At 36.9% G+C, this 25,549-nt stretch overlaps 1 protein-coding gene across 4 annotated transcripts in view; it reads right to left on the bottom strand.

Moving 5' to 3' along the window:
• Nucleotides 1-25,549, bottom strand: part of LOC310901092 (uncharacterized protein) — a 275,956-nt gene that overhangs the window by 39,757 nt on the left and 210,650 nt on the right. Inside the window, exon 1 of one of the 4 annotated variants that reach the window (XR_014585598.1) lies at nt 19,353-19,404. The exons of 2 other annotated variants lie outside the window; for them this stretch is intronic. The gene's annotated coding sequence lies outside the window, so the exon portion shown is untranslated. Of the gene's footprint in view, nt 1-19,352; nt 19,405-25,549 lie in introns of those variants that run through there. One more of the 4 variants, XR_014585599.1, reaches the window with a different exon arrangement.

Raw genomic sequence — 25,549 nt, 5'->3', positions numbered from 1 at the left:
GTGAGTCAAGAGTTATCTATAGCCCTTCCTAGCTGTGTTTCAAATTTTCTCTCATACCTCAGGAAAGTAATTCAATATTCATGGCTTCATATTTTCCATGTGAGAACACTGATTCAGACATCATATAGAAGCAGCTTTGGAGCCTGAAACCATACACATTTTTAAATTACTTCATCTTCTTCAGGTGGAAACCACCATAAGGACACAAAATATTATTTTGAAGTCTAAAATAGCTTTTGAGTTCTGCTGAACCATGTCCTGATAAGTCCATGTCCAAACAGACAAGAAATTAATGACAAACAAATACACTTGGCACTTTGTGGCAAATTAGTAATGACTATTTTTAGAAAAATCAATGTGTCAAAATATAAAGGAAAAGCATATGCCATCAGTTTGCATACCTACAATATTCATATTGCTGACATGACTTCAAATGAGAATAGCATCCTAAGTAAAGGTGAGTAGAAAGATACTTCATTTTATTTAGAGCCATGCAGAAATAGAGTGTTTTGTTTGAAAACAGCTTCCCACTGCCACTCCCCAAAAACCCATGATTCCATTTGTAAATATCCATGATAAGTCATTATTATATACATTAAGATGTATCTGTTTTGCATAAGAAAAGCAGTGGTTGGAGAAAGACGCTTTTGTCTTCCAAAGAGCTATTACCTTTTGAGTCATTATTTGCACCAATCCATAACAGCTGTGTTATATTTTAAATTTTTGTCTCTGAGAATTTCATATAGCAAAAAAGCACCTGTCCCCTATAAAAAGTTCAGACTGTTAAAGCAAAGATTTGCATCCTTATTCTTTGGTATGTAAAACCCATAGAACATCTCTAATGTGTGGAGCAAAGCCTGCAATTGTTTTTAATAGATTTGGTTTATTTTGTTGACTGGTTGGTAGACAAATACACGTGTAGTTATAAACTATTAAATTCATAAAATGAATCATCCCTCACAAGGAAGTAGCTGCATTTTGAGATAATTTGGTACAGAACAATGGATGAGTCCAATCTGTAGAAAACCTACAGATCCATGTAACACTGAACATTACATGCATACACAGGAATTGGAATATTTGACAAAACAAACTTTTCTAACTTGACTGTCCAAGGGAGTCTGGCATAAAGTGGCATAACAACTCCAGCAAATAATTTATTATGACTGTGTAACCTACCTATATGCTTACATTCCCCAAAGACCACAGATGCAGTACCATTCAGCAGGGTCAGGCCCATGCCATGCAGGTTTGCTAACCAAAAAGCCAAATCCTTCTTTCTGTCCAGACAGATGGGAGTTCATGTGCTGTAATTTCCATACATTTAAGAAAACGTGCCATTTTTCTCTTCAAAGCTCTGGGGATCATCTTTGAAGCTGAAGTTATTTGCAAAGTGTTTAGGACGTTTGGCACATTTCTTCAGACAAACATGTTTATAGTAGAAGTAATTAACACAACACAATTGAAGCTAGGATTGAACTCATCAGGGAAGGAATGAACTAGTGAGCTTCAATTTGATGGCCAGGTAACCTAGCTTCCACCCATTTCATACTAAATAAGAAAGGGGCACTGTGTCTGTTTTTCCAGCTTTGTCAGCAGCTGGTAAATCTGAGACACACAAGAAGGTATATGCTTTTTACTAGGCTCCTGTTGGGAGGGGTCTCCTGTCAAAGCACATACTTTGTACAGAGGAGCCTCAGTACTTAGAAAACTTTAGCATTTACTACTTATCCTCTATCCTTAAAGAGATTTCATGTGACTATGCCTCTGGAAAATGAATTAAAGGTGTTTCTCCTTCATGGGGCCATTCTTTGTTCTTAACGTGAAAGTGAGAGGGCTTGCAAGACACCTTCACCAACCTCATCTTTGGAGGTCAGTCACAGTTTCTGGTGGTAAGACATCTATGGCGGAAACATAACTTGGTCTGCTAGAACGCTAGGGAGAAATTGTCTGCATTTCAGATAGAATTAAACTGTCTGGGTTCAGAAATATTCAGGATAAGCAAAAGGATGCACTCAAGAACACTATTTCCTGTACAGAATTAAGACACTATTAGTGAGAACATTAAATCCTGATACTGAAACGTTCATGAAGAATTTGAAGGAAAGGCATTGTTTCATTTTAACAAGTACACAGGAGACATCTGAATTGTGAAGTTATTTTATACACAGTGCATTTGGTGTGAGCAGTTCTGAAGCTTTTACCTGATTTTTACTGTTGATGGAGATGACTGACTATACTTTTTATTGAAAAGAAAAGCTGAGCTCAATGTATTCTACTTTCTGTGGATGGCCATAACTAGTTGACATTTCTTTGTGTGAAGGTCATTAGCATATCATATTGCCAATGTCTATGGATGAGATATTATTCATTAAAGTATATTGGGTTCTTGTGCAAAAGAAAAATCAGAAATTTGAAGGCTTTATCTGTAATATGGCACTGGAAAGAAGGGAGGGAGACATAGGTGATGAAGAACCCAGGGATCATAATGAGGTGAAAGGCAGAGATGGGAATGTTAGACAGCTGTCTTCCTCTATCCTCTTTTTCCAACCTAGCAGGATTGTAAATCATTATCTAGTACACCTGTTTTTAGAAACTCCAGTATTTTGTATTGTTAATATGCAAAAACTCAAAGCTTAAAAGATGTCTAGGTGAGCGTGTGTATGGAAAAGATGCTGGTGTAAGGGTAGAGGCTCCAAGGAGAGGGATCTGAAGAAGGCTAACTTTGAAAGAGCTCTGAATAGGAACAAAAAAATGAATTAATTTTAGTGTACGTCTGGTTCTAGGGCAGAAGGACAGAGACAATGACTGCTTCACAGGGGCTTGTGGAGGGGTTGTGATAAGCTGAGGTTCCTTGGAACAGAAAAGCTGGGAAGTGGGGGTGCATCACACACTTCATACATAATATTGACTATCTCCCATCTTACTCTGATCATTCACATGCCTACATTAACCTAAGCGTCCTGCCGCATATTTGCGTTTTGAAATTTAGCAATCCCACAGGTCATTCATTCATGGATTTTGGAAAGTAAAGGAATTTGTAAAGCATTTTTGATAATAAATTCAAAGTGAAACTCCCACTTCAATGACATTATGGTATTGATACTTCTCAACTTGCTTAATAAGAGACTAGTTTAACAAATTTATGAATGGTATCTTTTCAAGTGTTCTGAGTGAAAGTGTACCTCATTCTTGAAGAGAGGACAATCAAAGTTTGTATGTAGATACAAATCTGTAGCTGTGGAATATTTTTTTTTCTTTTAAAAAAAACTTACTAAAATAGGGACAGACTGAAAAACTTGCATCTGGAACTGATTTCTCTCGATTGTTTTTCGAAGTGTTCAGTTTTCACTTTGGACCCAGCTGTTGAATTATACATTTTCTAACTAACAGCATTATTTTAAACAGCCTGTCTGGAGTTCTATAGAGTAGGGGCAAGGAAGAAAAGTTTGAAATGCATATTTGAGGATAAAGATAGCTAATCAAAAAATTCATCTAACAAATATGCATAAATAAAATAACCGGAGGGGAGAAAAACCACAGAAGCCACAAAATACGGAAAAGGAAAGAAAGATCATATTCACTGCTCCTTTAGGAATCCTGATTAATAATAGAAACACAACAGTAAAAAAAACTTAAGTTTTAACATACTTATTTCTTGACTCTATGCCAACAGAAATTTTGTGACAAGAACCCACCATCTTGCAGAGATCTCCAGAGATGAAAAGACTATAGATGTGCCTAAAGTGGCCTAGATTAATATGACACTTCAAAAGCACAAGTTGGAATATTACCCATTTCATCTTGAGCTGTGAATAATTCATCATTTTAAAACATGGGGTTTTTAAAACTTAGATGCAGATTTAGATGCATAATTATTGAATTTCCTTTGATCCACATTGTTTGTTTAATCAGTTACCTAACATTAGGAAGTATGCTTTGTAATTATTGTAATTTGAGTTATCTTATATAATAGAAAATAGGAAAAAAGACTTGAATACCATATTAAAGCATCGAAAGCTATTTGACAAATATAAAATAAAAAGTATAAAGGTTTTGCGTTTCCTAAGAGAAGGGATAACTAGAGCTTAGGTATTGATGATTCAGTTCAGTGCGGTATTCTAACTTTGATTATAAGTTTTTCTATAACTACAGAAACTACAGGCATAACAAAATGTACAGGTATGGTATCACATTTTCATGAAGTTCCAGTATTTTTTCTACAGTATAGCTTGTTCTAATTCTGTTAAATATGCTAAACATACACTCTTATACTTGAAATATTTAAGATATTATTTAAGCCAATGAAACATGGTAAATAATCCTTCTTTTGTGTTGTCCCACACTGCTCCTGCCAGCCATAAAATGGAAGGTGGCTTCTAGCCCAGATAAGCTATTTATAGTATAAGGGGTTTAAGTAGGCTTAATTACAACCTAAGATTAATTGTCCCAAACGGATCTGTTTCACAACACAAACACAGCTCCCTGTCTTTAAGTGTAAAGCAAGATTAACACTTGAAGACATTTCCTACTACTGAGTACAAAACAAAGCTATCTTTGAAACCTTTCCAGTGCTCAATAGGAGCACAGAGATAGTAGCTCCATGCGACAGGCAGCAGCATTCACAGCTGTGCTTTCCAAGCTGTCTGCTGGTCTTAGGAAAAATGGTTATAATCCTGTATCCTTCCGCATCTCAGCCAGCTAACACACAAGGGACGGTACCCTAGAAACATTACTTATTTACACGCATATTTAAAGACCACGGAGAGCAACACAATCAGAATGAATCAAAGGAAAGTATATCTATAGCATACTTGTGTACCTTAAATAAAGGCTAACCATTCTCTAGGCCATACAAGTTTGTCCCACTGGTATTTAAAAGATGTCCCCCTGAAATCAGCTGAAAAAGAAATCTACACACACAGAGTTCAGAAGAGGTATTCTACCTTTGCTCAGTCAGGGCTGTAATTTGTTTTGGGGAGTGTAAATTAATAAGAATGTCTGAAACAGCATTCTTGATGCTAAACTGACTCTGTAAGACATGAAACTATCTTGAAGAATGCATCTGCAGCAGTCTCAGCTTCTGGCAAAATACATTGCATATTTGAAAGGAAATGAAAATCTATTATTCTTCAACCCATGAAAACCTCCTGGTTCAAACTCAGCTGTCTTAACAGAGACACTCCTCTTACATTTTAGAAAAAAACTAGCAACTTCTCTGAAATTCTGCCCTGTTGAAGTCTTTCAGTTTTTACAAAGTTTATAACAGAACTGAGATTTTATCTGAGGCCCCTGACAGAGCACTCAGAGTCAATGAAGTCTCCTCACTGACTTCAATATATTTGGGGTTAGACCTATAATAGTACAAACCATGTTCTAGTAGCAATGTGTGAAGTAGTGATGGGTGAACCTCAACAGACTGAATAAACACAGAACAATTTTCTATTAGTCAATACAAAAATATATGCAATCTCTGCATAGGACAGAAGGTAATAACAAGGCAAGCATGCAGTGGAACACTTACAGCTGCTGGTTTCCATTTTGGAGGCTATATCTCTTCATTACATACCAGCCTACCTTTATTTTTTTCCCCATCAGCATGTGTAATAGCTTTTTTGAACCCAACTAAACTATTGGCATCCACAATATCCTGCAGAGAAGCAGTGGGAATTAAGAGGAAAAAATATTTCTTGCCCTTATTTTTTTTTTTTACCTTGATGTTTGAGTGTTTTATTTGCTATTCCACGTGTGCTGAGAAAGGGAGTAACACTCCCTACGCATATCCTACATGACATTCACTATATCATATCTAGAATATTTCCCTTCCATCAACTCTTTTCAGGCAAAAGATTTAAACACAATTAGTCTCCCCTTACACAGAAGCTTCCTATCACCCTTGCTGTCTATGTCTTATTGCGATTTTTTTTATTTCCTCTGTAGCTTGAGTGGGAGTAACTGAAAAGTTGCATGTATTGTTCAAAATGCAGGTGTGCTGTAGATTTGAATAGTGGCATAATCATGTTTCCTGCTTACTTCCTTACTCCTTTCCTAGTACTTCCTACCACCCTATTTTTCCTTTTTTTTTTTTTGACCACAATTGAGTACTAGGGTGATGTTTCCAGGGCACTAGATGCAATTAGTCCCAGATTCCTTCCTTTAATGGTGAGAACTAATTTAAAGATATTTGGAATGTATGTATATTTAGGGTTATTCTTCCCTGAAAGCTCAATTGGTTTTTATCAACAACAAGTTTCCTCTGTCATTTTATTTCCCAGTCACTTGTTGATGTAAGATTCCTCTTTCACAGCTGGATTCCTGTTTAACTAAAGTGAATAATTTTCTCTCATCAGCAAGTTTTGCCACCTCACTTTTCATCTTTTTTTCCCAGAAGACCAACAGACATGCAGAAAAGCACAATGCCCACACGGACCCCTGTGGGGCATCACTGATGCCTTCCCTCCCCTTCAAATTTGTTCTAACCCTTTGCTTCCTCTCCATAAACCAGTTATTAAGTCAGGAAAGGACCTTCTCTTTTATTCCATGATAAATTTTTGTTTCAGAAAGAGTGTTTAATGAGGAACTTCAGTCAAAAGCTTTTTGAAGACCTAAATATAGGTATCTGGAATTTTTATATATAAATATCAGTTGACTCTTATTAACAACCTCCATCAAGCTGATAAATTTGCACCTCAAGGCTTTTTTTTTTTACCACCTGTGTTAACTGCTCCTCTATATGCTTAACAACACTCAAATTTTAACATTTATACTAGGATTTTATTTTTAAAACACTAGTTTGCCTGGTATGGAGGTAAGATTTACTATTATATAATTCCTGATTTTTTTTTTAATTTTTAAAGTGATATAACTTGTGCCTTTTTCTATTTCTCAGCATGAGACCTTGGCATCTGCCCACCTGTGGACTTGCCCTGCTATGGATAAATCCATTGCCTCTTGCGCCATCAGTAAGGGCAGGGATAATTTGCAGTGATTGACAGAGAAAAAGCATAATTCCTTCAGCTCTAGCCAAGCCAGGCACCGCCAAACACCCGGCGTTGCCACTAGCGTCACAGTTTGGCCACAGGAGGACGCCCTTTTACTGCGGTCTCTTTGCACTGTTCAGCATCCTCATGCTGCCTCTCTCCTCCCCATCCCCCAGGAATTTTGGCTCAAAACCTCCTCCAGAGGTTTGGCTTAAAATTCCTCACTCTTAACGATGGCATTGTGTTATCCAAACAGACATCAACAGGATAAGCCTCAGTTAGTACAGAAGCTGCTGAGACCTTCAGGCAAAATTCCTGGCATCCAATTCTGTTATATAAAATAATAATAATAAAAAAAAGTAATAGAATGCCAGGCCATGCTGCCTCCTCAGGCCAACCTGCTTGTGTCATTCCTTCTCCTCACAACCGGTCACCCACAAATCCTGGCTATCCCACCACCACCCTCAGGAGAGGGCAGCCATTTTACAGCACCCTAAAGGCTCTTCTCAAAGCCAGGGGCCACAAAAGAATCCTTTACAAGATGGCATTCTGCTGACTTAGTTCATTTTTAAAGGTAAGGTAATGATGAGCGTGATGGTTAAAGTAAGGATATATAAAAGACCATGAAAATAAACTAAACAGCAGACCATATAGATGAGGACTAAACCAAATGTAAAAAATTCTTATTTGGAGTCAGTCCCGATGTAACAGATTACACATGCAGAATAGCCTGCATGATTTCAAGACTTCACTGCAAATATTGTCAGTTAAGATAAAAACCAGACTGAAAGTATTTGAGAAAACTATCCAGCCTCTGATGTATTCTGGAAAATTTCTTCAAATAGGATGGGGATGAGATCCAAATCCTGTTGAGAAAAGTTTGTGCTGCTTACAAAGAAGAGTTTTATAGTTTAAGATTTTTAGCTCTGAAAATCAGGCTTCACGAGCAACCAGAGATCCCTAGGAAAACATTCGAAGTCTTGCTTGGAAGAGTTGCTTGTTATTCTTACTAGCTTTTGTAAGGATCAGCTCAAAAAAGTAACAGGCCTCTTCCACTAGATTATGACTGGACATCATCTAGAAAAACCACACTTGGGCAAATTACATCACCTCAAGTTGACCACCTGCCACTTCTGCTCACTTATTTTTTTCTGCCCAGCTTTGAACATGTGGTTCAATATCCAAATACATTAAGATGTGTTTTCTACTAATGGATGAGGTATACTTTTTTATTACATTATCAAGCATCTATCCAAAACATTTTAAAAATAATGAGCAGATTTGATGCACTGTAGCTTGTATTTAAGATCAAGAGAGGCACAGCAGTTGTTACAGGGGAGAGTTTCTAACACAAGGCAAAATAAAAAATTACAAAGTGAGGAGAACAGAAAATAATCTCAGTAGTATGGCAGCCAAAGACAGATAAACAAGAACAGCCACAGTGTGATATATAAGATGCTCATTACTCATGACTACGAGCAATAACAGATAGCTTTGCATATTTATTAATTCTTGTATTACAATGCTGGCAATAAAGCGTGGTCTTTGTCATGAAGTGTTAGATATAAGAAAAACAGGTAGAATAAATTAGTTCAGGCTCAGTACATGACTAGAAACAGTGTATCATCAATAAATAAATTATTGCTTGAAGGATATTAATTTATTTTCCTGCACAATTCTCTGTTGTGTTCATGCCACATTAATTCCTCATCTGGACAGGTGAGTAGCTGGAGCTCTGAGGGAAATATATAACCCTAAATGTCACATATACCAGGGTGTACGCTGATGAGCAGAAGAGATTTAAGTGAATATTTACTTCCCCTGAAAGCATATTATGGCACAAATCAGATACTGAGACTGGGAGGATGTACCAGAGTGGCTCTCTGATGTCTAATCGCACCCTACTAGTACTCCCCTCTGTCCTCATCTCTGAATGAGGAGCCCCTTGTATTCTTCCCTATAACATTTCAGCTTTGGAATACAGATCTCTTAAGCATCAACATTAGGGACCAGTGCACATAAACACCAAAAAGCACAACAGCTTAAAACTCAACCCTTGAATCATTTGTAATTGATTGTACCCTCTCTCCATGCTCACATGCCTGCCTTTCTTACTTAGATTTGTACATCCTCTTTTCCAAATCCCCTTGCACCATCCTCTGAACACCTTTGGTCAATAGAAGTTATGTTGCCTCCTCATTTTTCATTTATTCTTCCATATTTTCTGGGGCCAGACCTACAGATCACCCCTTCCAAGTTTCCTCCAGTACAGAACTTTTCCACTTTAAGAATCTTCAACTAAAATCCTGGACCTCTGGAGACATCCTAAGCTGGCCTATTTGACATGACACCAAAATAAGTGATTGGTGGAGAAGAGGGGTGAAAACCAAGGTATTGCTCATTAGTAAATCCTTCAGGATCACCAACCAGTACACATTTATATATACATACACTGCATAAGGCACACGTACATATACTGATAAAAGATATGCTGGGAGAAGATGCATAAAAAAGGACATTTGTACCAAGAGTAGGTAAGGTCACAGATTCAAAACTAAGTCATATATACATACTCCAAATTCATCATATATATATTTCCAGAACACATTTTTGAGCATAGCAGTACATAAGATCCCATGATTTAAGGGAGGAGGTTGAATCAGGTGACCTTTATAGAGTAACTTAGGTTGCAAGTGACCTCTAATTTCAATAAATTTTATTTGTGCCAAACATTACAGATATAAGCTTTTGAAATTGTCTCCTTCTGATGTAAAGCAACAGAAGAAAATCTTCCTGCTTCAGCTTTTGTTCAGAATTATATACACCTCCATATTCCTTGGGACCAGGTCTAGGGAAATCAATCCAAAATTTTTTCCTTTCAACCTTTGGACATTAAACACTTCTGATCAGGAAGCCTAGCTTTATTACAACTCAACTTGCAGTACAAATGATTGAAACAATGATTGAGCAAAGCTGCCATGCAAATTAGATATAATTAATGGAAAGTCTTCCTTTTACCCTTGTCCTGTCCTGCCTTTGCAGGAAGCTACATATCAAGGCAGCCAGCCATATCAGATTTTTACAAGCACATTAGTAAAACCCATGCATTCACTGCATACTACCCTTCTTCAGGCCAAGAGTAGTTTGTAACACTTTTGATTGGCCACAGGTTGGGAAGTCTGTAATTAGCCAGCCAAACAGTTAAAATTCTAATGGAAGAAAGCCAAAGGTCAAAGCTGAATATCATATTCAATGAACCTTGGTGGTTTAATATATCCAAGTTAAAAGTGGTGCACATTCTGGCTACAGTCACACTGACACTCCCAGCCAAGGTATCCCTTGCCAACCCTGGTCCCCATCCCTTGACATACAAACAAATCTAGTCCAGTCTTTGGAGTCAATTCCCATCAGGAGTTTGTTCTACTCAGGTAAACACAATCATGCAAACAGAGAGAGAGTGGTGGTACTCAGAGCAGCAGAAATGAAGGAAGGAGACCAGTTTATAGATCAATGTTGGCACAAGGAAGCAATCTGAATAAAGCCCTGGGCTGAAAGCTGTGCGAGTTGTTGGCTTCTTCTCAAGGTTACTCACTGAGGCCGAGAGATTCCTTACCTGTGACAGAAACTCAGTGACTAATAGCTAGCTTGTTGAAGCTTTGTAAGTGATTTGTTAAGTATGCTGAAACTTTGTAATCTTAGCTAAGTGATGTAGAGGATTGTTATGCATATAACCCTTTAGGCATAAACTGTTAAACCTGGGATTGGGATAGGGTCCAGTCATATCTAGACTCCTGAGTTTGGACAGCAAAAAGGACTCCATTCTGAACCTCATGGCACGAGGGTCTCCCCAGTGCTTTTAGTCTGGCCCTGTCTTCCTAAGTAGTAAGTAATCAAGTGATCTTGCATCAATATTCTTGTTAATGTTGCATTTACCAGTAGAACTTTGTTAAATCACCGTCTCATTCACTGAGACTTGGCACTGCCCAATCTCTATTTTCATGATTAAATATATTGCTGTTTCCCTCTTATGAATGAAGTACATAATTCTTTTTGTGACACTGCTGAACCTGATTCTGACACGAATAACTGTTGTACAAGCTGCTGAGACACTCTTCCACTTCTGTTTTCCCATTGCTTCTCCAGACACTCAGGACTCTACATGACTTTACCAGACTTAATACAATGGGTTTGGAGGAGGAATGGCTTGGGTATGAAAACACAATTGATTGTATGTGATGCTACCCTGAGACTACTATGCAGTGGAAACATCTGTTAAGGTGCCCAAGAAATTTCAGTTTATCCCAAACAGATCAAGTTCTTCCCTTTGTGAGACGAGGTCAAGTCAGGGTGACCACTGCAAGATTTCAATTCTGAAAGATTCAGTACAAGCAGTTCATGTTATGCTACAAGAGAATGAGAAAGACATTTGTAACTGTAAATATGAATGCTTTTTCCCAATCCCTTTTCACAAAGGAAAAGGTATCCTGCTTCACAAGCAAGCTAGTTTCAACCTTGTGACCTACCAAGCCATCAGGCATCCCCATGTGTCAGTAATTGTGTTGTAATGCACTATTTTTTGGATTTATTTATTTTTAATCCAGATTCCTATCCTCACAAAAGACTCTTCAGGGACAGCAGCCTGTGCTTGTATGAACAACAATTCAGCACGGCTCTGTTCCAGCCTGGCACATGACTGAAGAACCTCACCGGCAGCAGAGAAGTGGAGTAAAACATACAGTACCAGGAACTTTGCTTTCAGTAACAGCTTTATCCAAGCCCTCAGACAATCAATGGACCCTATCTTCCATTGATTTGAGATTCTCAGCCTAAATACCCTGCCATAGAAATACAGTCCATAGAGAAGATCAAGAGAAAAACAATAGCTGCTCTCACTCTGAATTTGAAAAAAAACACAGACACCATAAACTAATGCTGTCTTTTTTTTTTCTTAATTAAGTCCATATCCACTTTTTTTTCCTCTAAACTGTGCATTCCTAAAATGCAAAGCAACCTTCACCTCTTATCTGACTAATGTCAGCTGAAGAACTCCGTAGTACAGCTGGCTGTGGGTGGCAGCAGGAGGCTGAACTGGCAGCAACTTTCTGGCTGAATACAATAACCAGCAAAGACAACTTTTTGAGGCTACTGATAGCTGTTTCACATTTTTCAGGCACATTTCCTTCTCCATTTTCAAACCAAGGGGAACAGTCTAATTCAGCAACAGTTAAAAGAGCTAGTGATTATATCTGCCTCTCACCTATGCAACCACAAAGGGCTGAGTCTGTTACCACCACTCACATAAGCAATACCTATGCTAAAAGAGTCTGAGTAAATTCTTACTCTAGTTAGTTTATTTCCATGTAGAAGCCACTCAAGAAGCAATATTTCCTGCATACAACATTTAGTAGTTTAACATTCCTCACATGCCTGTGAGAAGCATGTAGTAGGAATATATTCTTAAGTTTCATATATGTCCATCTCATCATTGCTCTTCTAGAAGCTACTACTCTACATGTTAAGCATTCCACAATTCAGAGCTACAAACTTCCTCATGAGTCAGCTGAATGAGATAGATACTACAGTTACCTGGCTTGCTTTTTAAAGAAAAGGGTGTGTAAGCGTTGTCGAGTGATTTCAAAGTTATCTAAGGACAAATAGAATGAGAACATAATTCTCCAAAATTAATCTTACAGGTAACTAACATATGAAGGTGTATTTTCCAAGCATACATACCGCTCACAGCTACATGCACAGCGCTCACTGTGTGCATTGTTGTATAACTAGTTACAGTAAAGCTTACTATATATACCTTCATGTTTTTCTCTTGATAGTTTATGTATTGAAATACTGTACCTGAAGAAATATAATAAAATTAGTTTGACCTGCTATATAATTTAAAGTAATTAAAAGAGAAGGGTACATGCCTGCCTATCCATTTATGTTTTTGCGCACACTGAAGTGATATGACATGCAAAGAAGCATTTATGAACTTGTTTTTAAAACTGAAATATCTAAAAGTTTATGTATATGTGTTTTGTCCATAATTAGAAAGAAATTCTACACTGATTAGCCCTTTATATTATTGAAAATGCACATAGGATCCTACTTGTGCTTTCTACAATACCAATGCATAGCCTTTACCCAACAATATGCATCTTCTGCAATTTCAAGTGAATTTGCGAAGACTTCAGAGTGAAAAGTTAAGGTGACAAAGCATGAAAAATATATAAAATTTCTTGTGGAAATAATGCAACTCAGGTGAAACTGCTTACTGAGAGGTCTGAAAAAAATTGTCTGAAGTGTTTTCTTTTGTTGCCTTACAAAAATAGATTTAAAAAATAACATTTCTTGATATTTGTTTGTTTTCTTCTTGTGAAGAGACGAAGAACTTGCCAAATGAAAGTACTTCTAAACTGAAGTTTTCCTTTTTTCCTGACCTTTGCACAGAAGAATGCCCTAAACTAAAAACAAAAAATGCCCCAAACCACTACCAACACAAAAACCCAAAAACAAAACACACCTGCTATCAGAGTTAAAGTATTTTCCAAAAAGTGTGCAAAGTAATCTGAGAGGACGCTTGGGACCACTGGGCTGCAAATATTTTCAACAGAACAACCTTTACAGCCATGACTGCCTGGGGCAGCCCATGCCCTGTGGTGATGGATCTCACCTGTCCTTCTGCGGGCAGAGCTCCCCCAGATCAGACCTAGAAATTCAGTGCCCAAACAGTAGCTTCTGCTCTGGAGCATACATGAAGACAACATGGGCTTTATTCACTGCAGTGAATGAAGACCACTCAGATATAGCTTGTTCAGCTCTTCACCTGACTGCTTGCCAAGCATCCTATTTCAGAGCCACCCCACACTCTTCAGTGGGTCTATCCCAGTGAGGACCTGGAGGCACTGGAAGAGTTGGTGCAATTGTCACAGAAGCCAGAAAAGGTTTGCTATCCATTGCAAGAAAATTGATTAGAGCTTCACCTCCAAGGTAGAACCAGGAATAAAACCAACACCTTGATTGCCATACTAGATACTATATATATACACACACACTTGATACCAACTTTCACCTCCTACTCCCCAGGTCTGGAAAGAATAAAGTTATCACAGTAGGTAAATGCTAATTATACATGATGTCAGATAGGCCAAAGGGAAACAATCAAAAACAACAGAAAAAAAATGAAGCAGGAAACAGAATTCTTGCTGAGCCCAGATGCCTAGACTCAAATTAAAATAAAGGATTTTGACACATCACTGCCAGAACACAGCAAGATGGTTTTACCCTAATGATAAGCACTCCACCTTTTGGAATTCAACATTGAATAGGATGATCCTAACCCATTTCTGAAGCTGTACTGACAGCTGTACTGTATCTACATTAAACTTTTCCAATCTGAAATATATACATATTCTAACACTGTGCAAAAAGACTCATTTTCCCCATCATTTGTATATCATTAGCATAAGGTGAAAGTGTTTCCATAGAAACAGTAGAGAGATATAATTTCTAAATAATTATTTCTCCACAAAGAACTCAAAAAATCATTTTCAGATTACAATGTAAAATCTCCAGATAGTTTAAAGTTCAAAGTCTTTACATATATCTTCTCTGTAATATTATTTAACTGTTACATCAAATTTTTAACAATAAATTGGGTAGCTTAATATTTAAATAATAGAAAAGAAAAATAGGGGAAGTCAAAGACTACATTAAGTGTAATTTCATTGTATTCAGTAATAAAAATCAATATGAAACCATCATACTTTATATTGATATTTATTTGTATATGTTCAGATCATGGTAAATATTTCCCTTTGTTTTCTGTTTTGACTGTTGTGTTTTACACACACTTATCTCTGTAGTCTCAATATTAAGATAAGATGATGCATTAAATAAAATTGGCTGCTATTCCATCACCAATTCACTTGGGCAGCACCTCCAGTAATGTGCTAACTACTACTTAATTGGGTATGATAACTATTAAAAATCAAATCTCTCAGCTAGGCTTTAAAATGGATTGGAAAAACATCACATCTGGGTAGGACAAATTATAAGACAAAAAGCATTTCTTTGAATCCCACTGTCAAAGAAGAAAGCAAAAATGAGCAGGAAAAAACACAGAAGAAGAGGTGCTCAAGAAAACAAACAATATATTCCCAGACTAGGCAGGAAATCTCAAAGAACTTTGAGGCTGGAGAGTAGGTAGGGATTTTTTCTGTCTTCTGTGTATCACACCTTTCTTGTGTTATTTAGGTATAAAACAGAATTGAGTTAGAACTCCTTTTATGGTTTTGTAACATTGTTTCATGATCATTTTCTTCAGGGATAAAATGATTTCTATGATTTAGATGTTATGCTCAGTGAGAAACAAAACCATATATACAAAGTATTTGTTGTGTGAGTAAAAAAAAGAGGCACATCGCACAGCACAGATCTGAACTCGCATCAAATGCGAGAGACAGTCAGTTGGAGGTGGAGCTGTTGGTGTAGTCCAGAAGCAGTAAAGAGAGAGGAGGAGACTGAGGAGATTAAAAAAAAACACACAATACAAGCAGAATGAAACATTAGGCAGATCTCCCAAACAAGCCCTCGGAGTGTCTCTGACCAGAAACATAATACATTTGAGATAAACTTATCTTTTTCTCTCAAAAATCCATTTTAAACACTGAGTCCAATGGATAGATTTTAGATATGTTTTCTGCAAATTAACATGAACATATACTTTAAAATATTATGAAATAGGACTGAAAAAAATGGTCTAAAAGCACAGGTTAAGGTACAGTTTACTGAACAGATAATTTCCAAATAAAGGAAGAAAGAACCCTTGCAAGATGAGGATGACAGGTGGTTTAAGAACATTATTCAAAGAAACCGTAAAGTAGTACAGACGGTTTATTCAAAAAGCATGCGCTAAGGCCACAGGCTCCCAAAGGGAGTTAAACAGTCACTATTACAAGGAACTACTATTAACGGAAGCTTCCTTTGAGCATGAATAAAAATAAGGGCGCTATTTACCTACATTAAAAAGCTTTCTTGCACAGTTGCTTGAATAAGCCCAGCAGCTGTGCATGTGAGAAAAGAGCATGAAGTGGGTCCAACACATGGCTCCCGGGCCAGAAAAAAACAGAGCATCCTGGTCACCATCAGGTGCTCAGTATGTGCAATGTTGTGTGTGCCACACTCACATTCCTACCCAGCCCTCTGAAAAATAACAGCCAGCTGCAATAGCTAAATACATGCTTCCCCAGAGATAGGTGCAGTATTTGGGCTTAGACCCTTCCTGTCATGTTCTCTCCTTAGGTGTTAAAAAAAAAAAATGTGCATAAGCTTTGTTTTCTTAAACATTGATGAAGTCTGTATTTCCAGACCAATGCCTCTTTCATTTACTACATTCATCATGAGCTTCCTTGGTTTAATAACCTGGTTTGTACTTCATCCCATATCCCTAACAAAGGCTGTGAAAATTGAACTGTCTAGGTTGAAACTATACGTGCCCAGCAAGTCAAATTTGAGAACAAAACCATTCAAAGGGTATAATTAAATCCACTAGGACTTGTTCTATGAAACAACACCCTGTCAGCAGATAGCTCACCAATTATTAATAAGTATATGATCCTAAAACATAAGACTTACCACTCACCATATTATTAAATATTTTTTAGATCTGAAGATTTTAATTCTTTCAGATAAAACCAAATAGCAATATTTATCATGATGTATTGAAAGTCAGAAGGTCAGGTCAGTAAGTTACAGCATGTATTCTCCTGCAACATTTTTCAACATATCCCCTCATTTAAATCTACATTCATCTTCAGTCTTGTAAGAAATGAGTTCAGTACACATCCCAGGTTCCACAAAAAGAAAAGTTCTCTTCTAGCGTCAGGTACATGCGTAACTCCCCACTACCAAACAGCTTTCACTGTGAAATACCGTCATAGCTCCCATCCTGATTCAAGACTGATACTGACTTTTCAACCTCAATAGCACGGATGTTTCCATTTGGGTCAGGATGAGCAATTTCCCCCATCCTTGTCACTCTGCAGTTCTTCGACGGTTTGACCAATTGCACAGTGACAAAAAACTTGGAGGTCCACAGAGTCAGGTAGCCATTATAACATCTCAGATGACAATGTCTCTATAAAGAAATATCTATCCTAGATTGATATGCCCTACTTTCACACTTGTGTACTGGTGGAAGAACATTCCAGTTCCACTGTAGGAGGACCTTTGGCATGGAAACATTTTTCACTTACTTTATTTCTAGGAAAATGAAGCTTACATTCCAGAATTCTTAACTGTAAGTATTATTTTTACTGTTGCAATGGTGATTTTTACAGGCAATAACCATCAATGAATATGCAAGTTTTAATTATATACTATAGCATATTAAATCAACATTCCACATGCAATAAAATGGCTAAGGACAGGATATTCATGACCTGTCCTTCAAGGACTTATGGAATTGTTTCCACACATTTTGAAATATTTTATAAGCCCATGCTTTTTTTTTTTTTTTTAAAGTTGTCGTTTATTTTTTTCCCCTCCTGGCAAAGCTGTTGTCTAGTACACTAAGTTATGATTAAGTACATGCAGCTGGAATGTTTATTGCATGTTTGCACCTGCATGTTGAGTAATAAGGTCCAATAGATTTGATAAACCCACAGAAATTACACACAAAGAAAGAAGGAGAGCAGACTGGAGAACAGCCTGCTAAAGAGGGTGTGAACACAAGCTTGTCTTCTAAAGGGAAGGGGGCAGAACCACATGAACATTTAGTAATGGCCTAAATATGAATATTCTTTTATTTCTGTTAGTCTGTATTTACACCTCCGATATTATTTAAACATGAAGTAAGAAATTATTTTTTTGTTTCTTGTTAGCAAGAAGTCTTCCAAAGGTAGTTAACTGAAAACACACAGTGTTACCTTAAGCACCATAACATCCATATTAATCTACCAAGAGAGCTCTTTGGAGGACTGTTTTATGATTATATAAGATGGTTTTGAATGTCTTCATGATAATAGCATCAGGTTTTCCCACTTTCTTTATTAAGTTCTCAAAAATTAGTGCATCTTTTGTTGACATTGTTTTGAATAAAACATGACTATTTCCTGAATGATAGAGGAAACATACATAGTCATAGAAATACACTGTTTCACAATACATTTCTTGTGAAAGCCATATAAAATGTGTTAGAATACCACATTTCTCTCTTAAATATAAGGACAACAGAAGGGAAAAAGAAAAAAAAACAGTACCTTTTACCTTACGATTAGTACTTAGCAAACCACTTCACTATGTGTAGTCAGAAACCAGATGGAGGAGCCAAGAGTCTATTATTTTAACAGGCAGGCCAAAAATAATAATAATAAAAATATATGAGCTATGGAAATAAAATAAGAAAATAAGAGAACCAAGTAATTTGAATGCATTGTCCTTTTCTGTGCTTTGATGTTCAAGACCAAATTAAAATTCTGTTCAGATCCTGTGAGTCTTAAGTCAATCTGCAGCAAGGCACTGAGCAGTTCCTGTTAAAACCCTTAAAAGTTATTATTGAAAATAGCTATTTTGGACAATTATTCCCAAGAAAGCTATGCTTTATAGCAAGACTAAGAACACAACGATGATTAAGTTCTGAGTTCAGTTTGAAAGACTAAACATGTAAATATATTGCACTAAAATCAGTACTACATAAACATTATCTAGGCAGCGCACACTGTTTATATGACTTTAACTGTAAGCCTCTGTATTGAGGTCAAGATGGTTGCACTTGCTAATAAAAAATAATTTTACACTTGACAACAGTTTGAAGTATTCCTACAATTTCCGTCATGCTTTTGACCAACAGCAGCAACTGATAGCTGTTGTGCTCTGCCAGGTAGGGATTAAGGCTATACTTTACTAATGGGACATATTCTCTATCATGACAGACCATGTAAGACTTGAATTACCTTGTAACCAGTAGGGTAGACAGCCTAGTAGCAGGTAGACGTGCAGGTACCCCTTAGGTAGACCTTTTTTGCTTTGTCACTAACAACGTAGCACCATTGTTGACCTCTTTTCCCTGCCTCCATCCTCAGGATCTCCTTGCTACCTCAACAACTCTAGGGTTACCTCGCAAGCTGACTTATTTTCCTCCTTCTACCCTTCTCCTTCAAGCTCTTGTGTAACTCAAGAGGCAGCTATGCTCCCCTGCTGTATCCATCTCTTCCCACTAATCCCCATCTACATTTTTCCAGATTCCTCCTACATGCAGGATATTTAGTACAACTGGGTTACATCTAACAAAGTTATAAAGAATTAGAAATTGCATCTTACAACTAGAAAGGACTGATAATTGTGAGAGGCACCACATACACATATTCTACTCACTATGACCAAGCAAGTGCATCAGGAAACAGAGGCTGCTTCTGAGAGACTGCTTAAGATAGCTTTTGCAAGGTGAATTAGTAGGACACCATTACAGCTGTTGACTGAATCCTGACACCTGGGGCTCATTGGCAATTTCACCTCACCCCACAAAAGAATTTATCTCAGAAAATGTGATTTTGTTTCAGTTGACATAGTTCATAGCAAAGAGTTTATCTTTCAAGCTGTTTTTTTTTCCCACATCATGATTTTCTAATCTTTAACTAATATCAGCAGCTTTTTCACTTAAAATGAAATTTATTTCCACATTTTGCCATCTTAAGTATATACGTATAGATATATGTAGATATATGTTTTACATTAGTGTTCTCTCCACATTCAGAAATCTAGACTAGATAATAAGCCAAACAATACATAAAATTGACGATTAGAAGTAGCATTAAAATTCAGCTGAAAATTGTGCTTCGGTAGTAGTTAGACCTTTTGACTGGGAGACTGTATTCCCCCAGATATATCACCTTAACTGAAATTATGCAGTAAAATACGTTAAATATTTGCACAGCAGATGTAAACACTTTCCTTAAAAGTAGAACTATACACATATATGGACAGTTAGAAAGAAACCATCCTGTACCTGTTTATCTGTCTATCTGTCTTGGCCACCTTCAGTGCCCAGAGACTTCTCTTTGAAAGAGTGAGTGTACACTGTCCTTCTGTCCTGTTTCATGTATCCAAAGAGTCATGTTCCCCACTGCCACCAGATGGCAGAGGATCCTAGCACCCTCTTCCTCACCTTCCCTGCTGTGCTCACAGACCCTTGTTGCTCTCAAGACCACTAGCTCTCATTATTCCCCCGTATTCAGCTAAGCTTAAAACACAATTGTCCTTAGGTAATAAATAAGTTAGAAACACAAATAGAGAAAAGAGTTGTGGGCAAGATCCATAGAGAGACCAGGTCCCTAAAATTATTTTTGACTTTGCACATCTGCAAAAATCCAGCAGTGATCAATTCTTCCTGGTGAGGGCAAAACATTTCAAAGTTATTTTGAACAGATGTGTCATTATTACCTTAATTACCATGGCCAGGTGGAACACCTATTTCCAAATTGCTCTTGAGCTAATATCCTTTGTTCCAGTTAGGTCTGTTAGCATTATAATTTCCACACCCTGGGAATTTTTTGCTATTTTAAGTCTTTTTCTTTTTTTTCCCAGCTTCAAGCTTAAATCAATCACAGATGCTGTTCTGATGTAGATTTTTCAAATAGAATGGGCTAAACTGCAAATTCTTTTCTTATATTTTCATATACTAAATGCATTCATATTTTCTTATAATTTATTTCAATGGGGCTGTTGTAAGTGTTTGCAGTAGTTAAAATCTTCAGTTGTGTGGGGAGATTATGGCCATGAAGTTAGCATAAATACACAGCTTAACCCCGTTATGCTGCAGATACCCACAAATGAATGCAAAACTAATGTATAGACTTTTTATACAGATGGGTAAAATTAGCTTTAATGTAATATGATGCCCCTGAAATCATCTGAATCAGGCTAGAGATGGGGTACTTCAGCCTAGATATGGAATACCTTCCAAAACCAATGGAGAATTCAGAGTTCAATTGGGGTTTCTATTAAAACAGAAGTCCAGATTTTACCCTAGTCATTGCTCTTCTATATTTTTTTGCTCATCTAACACTGTTTGTGCATGAGTTTTTTGTATAAATGAAACAAGATTTTGCTTTAATTAGAAAAGATATCATAACAGAAAAGCAATTTGCTTGACTGTACAAAGAATCGTTTCACAAAAGTGCCATTACAAGTCCCTAACTGAAATTACTCTCAGCTTACACAACTGTAAATGAGAATGTGATTTTATCAGCTGTGAAAACTACACACAGAGGATGCATAGACAGAGGCATCTCAACTTTAAATGTGTGATGTTTCCACTATCAGTTGGAGAGCAGGTAAACAACAACCACTTTAGTTCTCTTTAAGGAGTTCTGCTACCATTTTTTTTGGTGATGCCTCTGGAAATAATTAGCAAGCCCTCATAAATGTTGTTTATAAGTGCTGACAAACCCTGAAGTATACAGTAAGGAATTTTTAAAAATGAAAATACATAATGAATGATGATCACCTACAATATGAATTATAGATTCTGTTCAAGTTAGTGTGATTCATGATTATGCAGTGCTGAAGGGTTTGCTGCTACATTTACATTTTTATCATGAGATTTTTTCGTTTGTATCATCTTGAAATATAGATTAAAACTCCACAGTCAGATGATTAATTAAGTCTAAAAAAACCTGCCTGCCTGATTTCTGTGTTCTGAAAATGAACGCAGTGCATTTTCCACCCAAGATGAATATCTAGCTCTGAATTTCAGTGAAACCCTAAGACTTTAGGACTGAAGCTTCTATGTATCCAAAAAGTAGACTTCCCAGAACATCAGGTCTATAATATATTTTTGTTGTGTGAGAGAAAAAATGATATGAGGTCAATACATTTCACAAACACTTCAGGTGCAATCTTCCAGCTTGAAAATAAACACCAAATTTTGGATGGCTTAATGGAAAACTCAATGGAGGATAGGAAGCTAGACACAACAATCAACCAATATCTGCTCAAAATATGTGGTACTAAAAAGTCACACGTGGGAATCCAAGAAATTGATTGTGTGCTGGTATCTGGGCTGTCTGACTGCAAAAGCTGGTAAGAACAGCCTAGACTGTCTAGGATGGGAATAGTTATATGAACTGAATAATGTGTCTGACTGGTGAAGCAATGATATTTGTTTTCCCAATACCTTGTTTGTGCAGAGACAAACTTCTGATAAATTATTCAGAATATACTGCTAACCTATTTAAGTTTGATAATGTGTACTATAATCAAGAACCATTTTTATTAGCTCTTTGAACAGCCATGCTCTAACTCTGTTATTCTCTTAAATGCCTGCAGAAAATGGTGAGCGAAGACTACATCCAGTGAGCCATTCTGAGCAGCAAATCTTTCACCATTCTGGGGCGGTATGTCAAAGAAAGCTAAATGTTCCCTAAATATAGAAAAGTCTATTTAATTACAACTTGCAGAAAGTGTTTAAAAATACTTCTCACTTCTACACGTCTTTCCACTGCTTCTTTAAGCATGACTGTTGGCCCGTTCATGTCAAAGGATTAATGAAGTCTCTTCAATACTTTATCAAGATTAAAGATTTTCTCTAAGCACACATCTACCACTTCAGTGGAACTGTTTAGATAGTCTGCGTTTCAACCTGGGTGAAGCTGTGGCAATTTAAAATTTTAATTTATGCTGCATTTTCCAGCCTCTTCCCATTAATTTCATACATAGGAGAATCAAACATTAATACAAAAATCATGTGATCAGCAATTCTCCATAATGTGGTGTTACCCTCTCAGTCATTTCCATGGAAATAGCATTAAACTTAGAAACAACTGCAATGTCCCAGTGTTTGCACCAGCAACAGTATTAGTATTTAGTGTTAAAGCACAATAATATGCTTAGTTAAGACAATCCTTAATCCACCTTATTTATTATGTACATTATGGAATATTAGACTAAAATTGTCAGGTATAAGGGACTGTGATTTACTCTTTCAATGAGGAGTTTCTTAGGTTTTGGTTTTGAAACATTCAAAATGATATTAATTATGTGGTAAAGGCTCTTATAAGCCACTTCCATCATCTCACTAAGAAAATATATGTCAGGCTTATCATCATGATTGAAAACTGTTCAAAACTTCTGACTTGCTATTTTAAAAATATTTTTAGATCTTGCAAGCATGTTTGTTCCTGACTAATCCCATGTTTTGTGTTTACATCTACAGAAAGGTTCAATTAAATGCCTGATTTAATTTTCCATGCCTAGAACTTTCAACAATGTGTTTTGAACCTTCAACAATGTGCTTTAGACTATGTCTTGCATTTTCTTAGACAAGTATTTGAGTGAATGATAGGTATTCCAAGTTCCAGACACATTAAGAAGAACAATATCTAAAATACATTAATTTATCTTAAAAAAAAAAAAGAGTGAGAATTCAGAAAATATGAAGAAAGACATCCTATTCTACTTGAATTAAATAGGATGTTTGTTCTTGAATTTACCTGTCAACATTTTACTATGGGTCACAGGTGTTGGCAGAATCTCTCTGTGTAATACAAAGTACATTAATACTTATCACTGTGGCAAAATAAAGTACAAAAAATTTAAGAACACCTATGCAAACCTAAGTCATTACAAAGCAGTCTTAAATTTCATACTTACACCGTTTTTTGTTTGTTTTGTTTTGTTTTTTAAACTACAACTTATAACTACAACGTACTTCCACTGATTCAATATAAAGTAAAAATGCCCTGGCTATAGGATGCTCTCTTCCATGGGGCTGATGTGAGAACTTACGTGATACATGTGACAGGAGATCCCAGCCATAAGGACCATTTCAACACTACAGGATTTGAATATTGCCTTGCAGAAGTATCTGCCTCTACCACAGTATGTGTTAAAAGACGTGTCATTCAGAGAGTTTCAAAAGTGAGCCTTAGGTGAGTGTCTCCATTTATGTGTATTTAATATACCTCAGAGCTAAATTAGCAGGAAAGCTGGCTAGCCTTCCGTGCTTCTGGAATAAAGGGAAACTGTGCTTTCAGCATATTAGTTCTATCTGGAAATCCAGGTTGTGATCGTTTACAAACAAATGGCAATTCTTGATTTCACAGTATGTAAAAAAAAATAATTAAGGCTTGTGATGTGCTGAGATCAGTGGGCATGATTTGAAAAATTATGAAAAAATAAAGGCATGAGGAAGCAATTGAGCTACTGAAGAGTTTGAACACCAGGCAGTAAATGAATACAAGCTGCTCACCAGATGGGGGCAAGCACAGGTCCCACACCCAGCTGGTCTGCCTATGCTGGAGACAGAGGGCAGGGCCACCTGGCTCCCAGAAAAACTCTCTTCCTGCAATGAACAGCAGAGAAATAAATAGAGTATTGAACATTTGCTCCTGAACTGAGCAATCATCTGCTCACTCTGGCCAGCCTATACTGCTTCCTCTGGAGTTTCAGGTAGGCAGAGAAGGTGCCAAATTGAAGATGTTCAAGAAACTTCCACACTGGAGTTCCTAACAAGAGTGTATATGTGTTGTGTGTGTACATTTTCCAGCTTCAGCAGTGTTGCTCACTTCATGTTCATTTTTTCAGTATCACTCCCTGGCTTTTAAAAGCCAGAGCCCAAGTTGCCATGATCTGTACTGACACTAGTGTGATTCAACAGAAGGGCTCAAACCTTCGGCTGCGCTCAGGAGATTGCAGTCATTTTAGCTAATGGAATAATAGATAGCAATCTCAGGTTGTCATTCTCAGCGTGAACCAGCTCTAGAGAGGAATGGACACTTTAGTAGCATTTTTCATGGATATTTGTGACAGCAGAAAAATGATGATTCCCAGTTCATTTCCATGCACTTGATTGAAGTGTGCTCTCTTAAAAGCCTCAATTCTCCCTGCTGATTTCCTGTTCTCTCCTCTACTCTCAAACTCTCTTTCATAGCCTTGTACTTTATCTGTCCTATGGTCCTCATTTCACACTCCTCTCCTCTCAGTCTCAATCCTGGCTCAGTAATCTACAGATTACACCTGAATTTCAGATATTTCAAAGTCCTATAAGCAAATCAAACTTTGACAATTTTTTAGAAAGCCAGAGAGCAAGCATATTTCAGGTAGTTTGCATACAAGAAGTAACTTTTTATTCTCTCCACAGGGGTGAAAATTGGTATTTTCTTTAGCTTTAGAGTTAGTATTAGCTGAAATTTATCAGAGCCATTTAAACTATCCAGCACCATTCAAACATCATGTAGAATTATCACTTCAATCAGCTGAATGACAGCAAAGCTTGAGGCAAGGAAAAAATGGTATTACTCCTGCAAATAATTAGTATGGCTTCTAGAAATTTGCTACTGTTTTATGCTAACAAAAAAGAAAAAAAAAAGACAAAAAAAAAAGACAAAATTAAATACATATTTGAATGTATTTGCTGAAGAATAAAGTTGTGGATCTTCCTTAGTATACATTTTTTGTAAAATTTTCTCAGACTAAATTTATTTCCATTCATCCATGAGGGTCTAAGCCCTAAAACTTTCCATTCGGGGGGGGATAGTTTACAGAAAAAAAAATATGGTATTGATCAGGTGGTA

Source organism: Anser anser (genome assembly GCF_964211835.1).
Source record: "Anser anser genome assembly, chromosome: 5".
Classification (NCBI taxonomy): Eukaryota; Metazoa; Chordata; class Aves; order Anseriformes; family Anatidae; genus Anser; species Anser anser.
The sequence above is the reverse complement of the archived record's forward strand: the minus strand, read 5'-3'. Positions and strand labels throughout refer to the sequence as shown.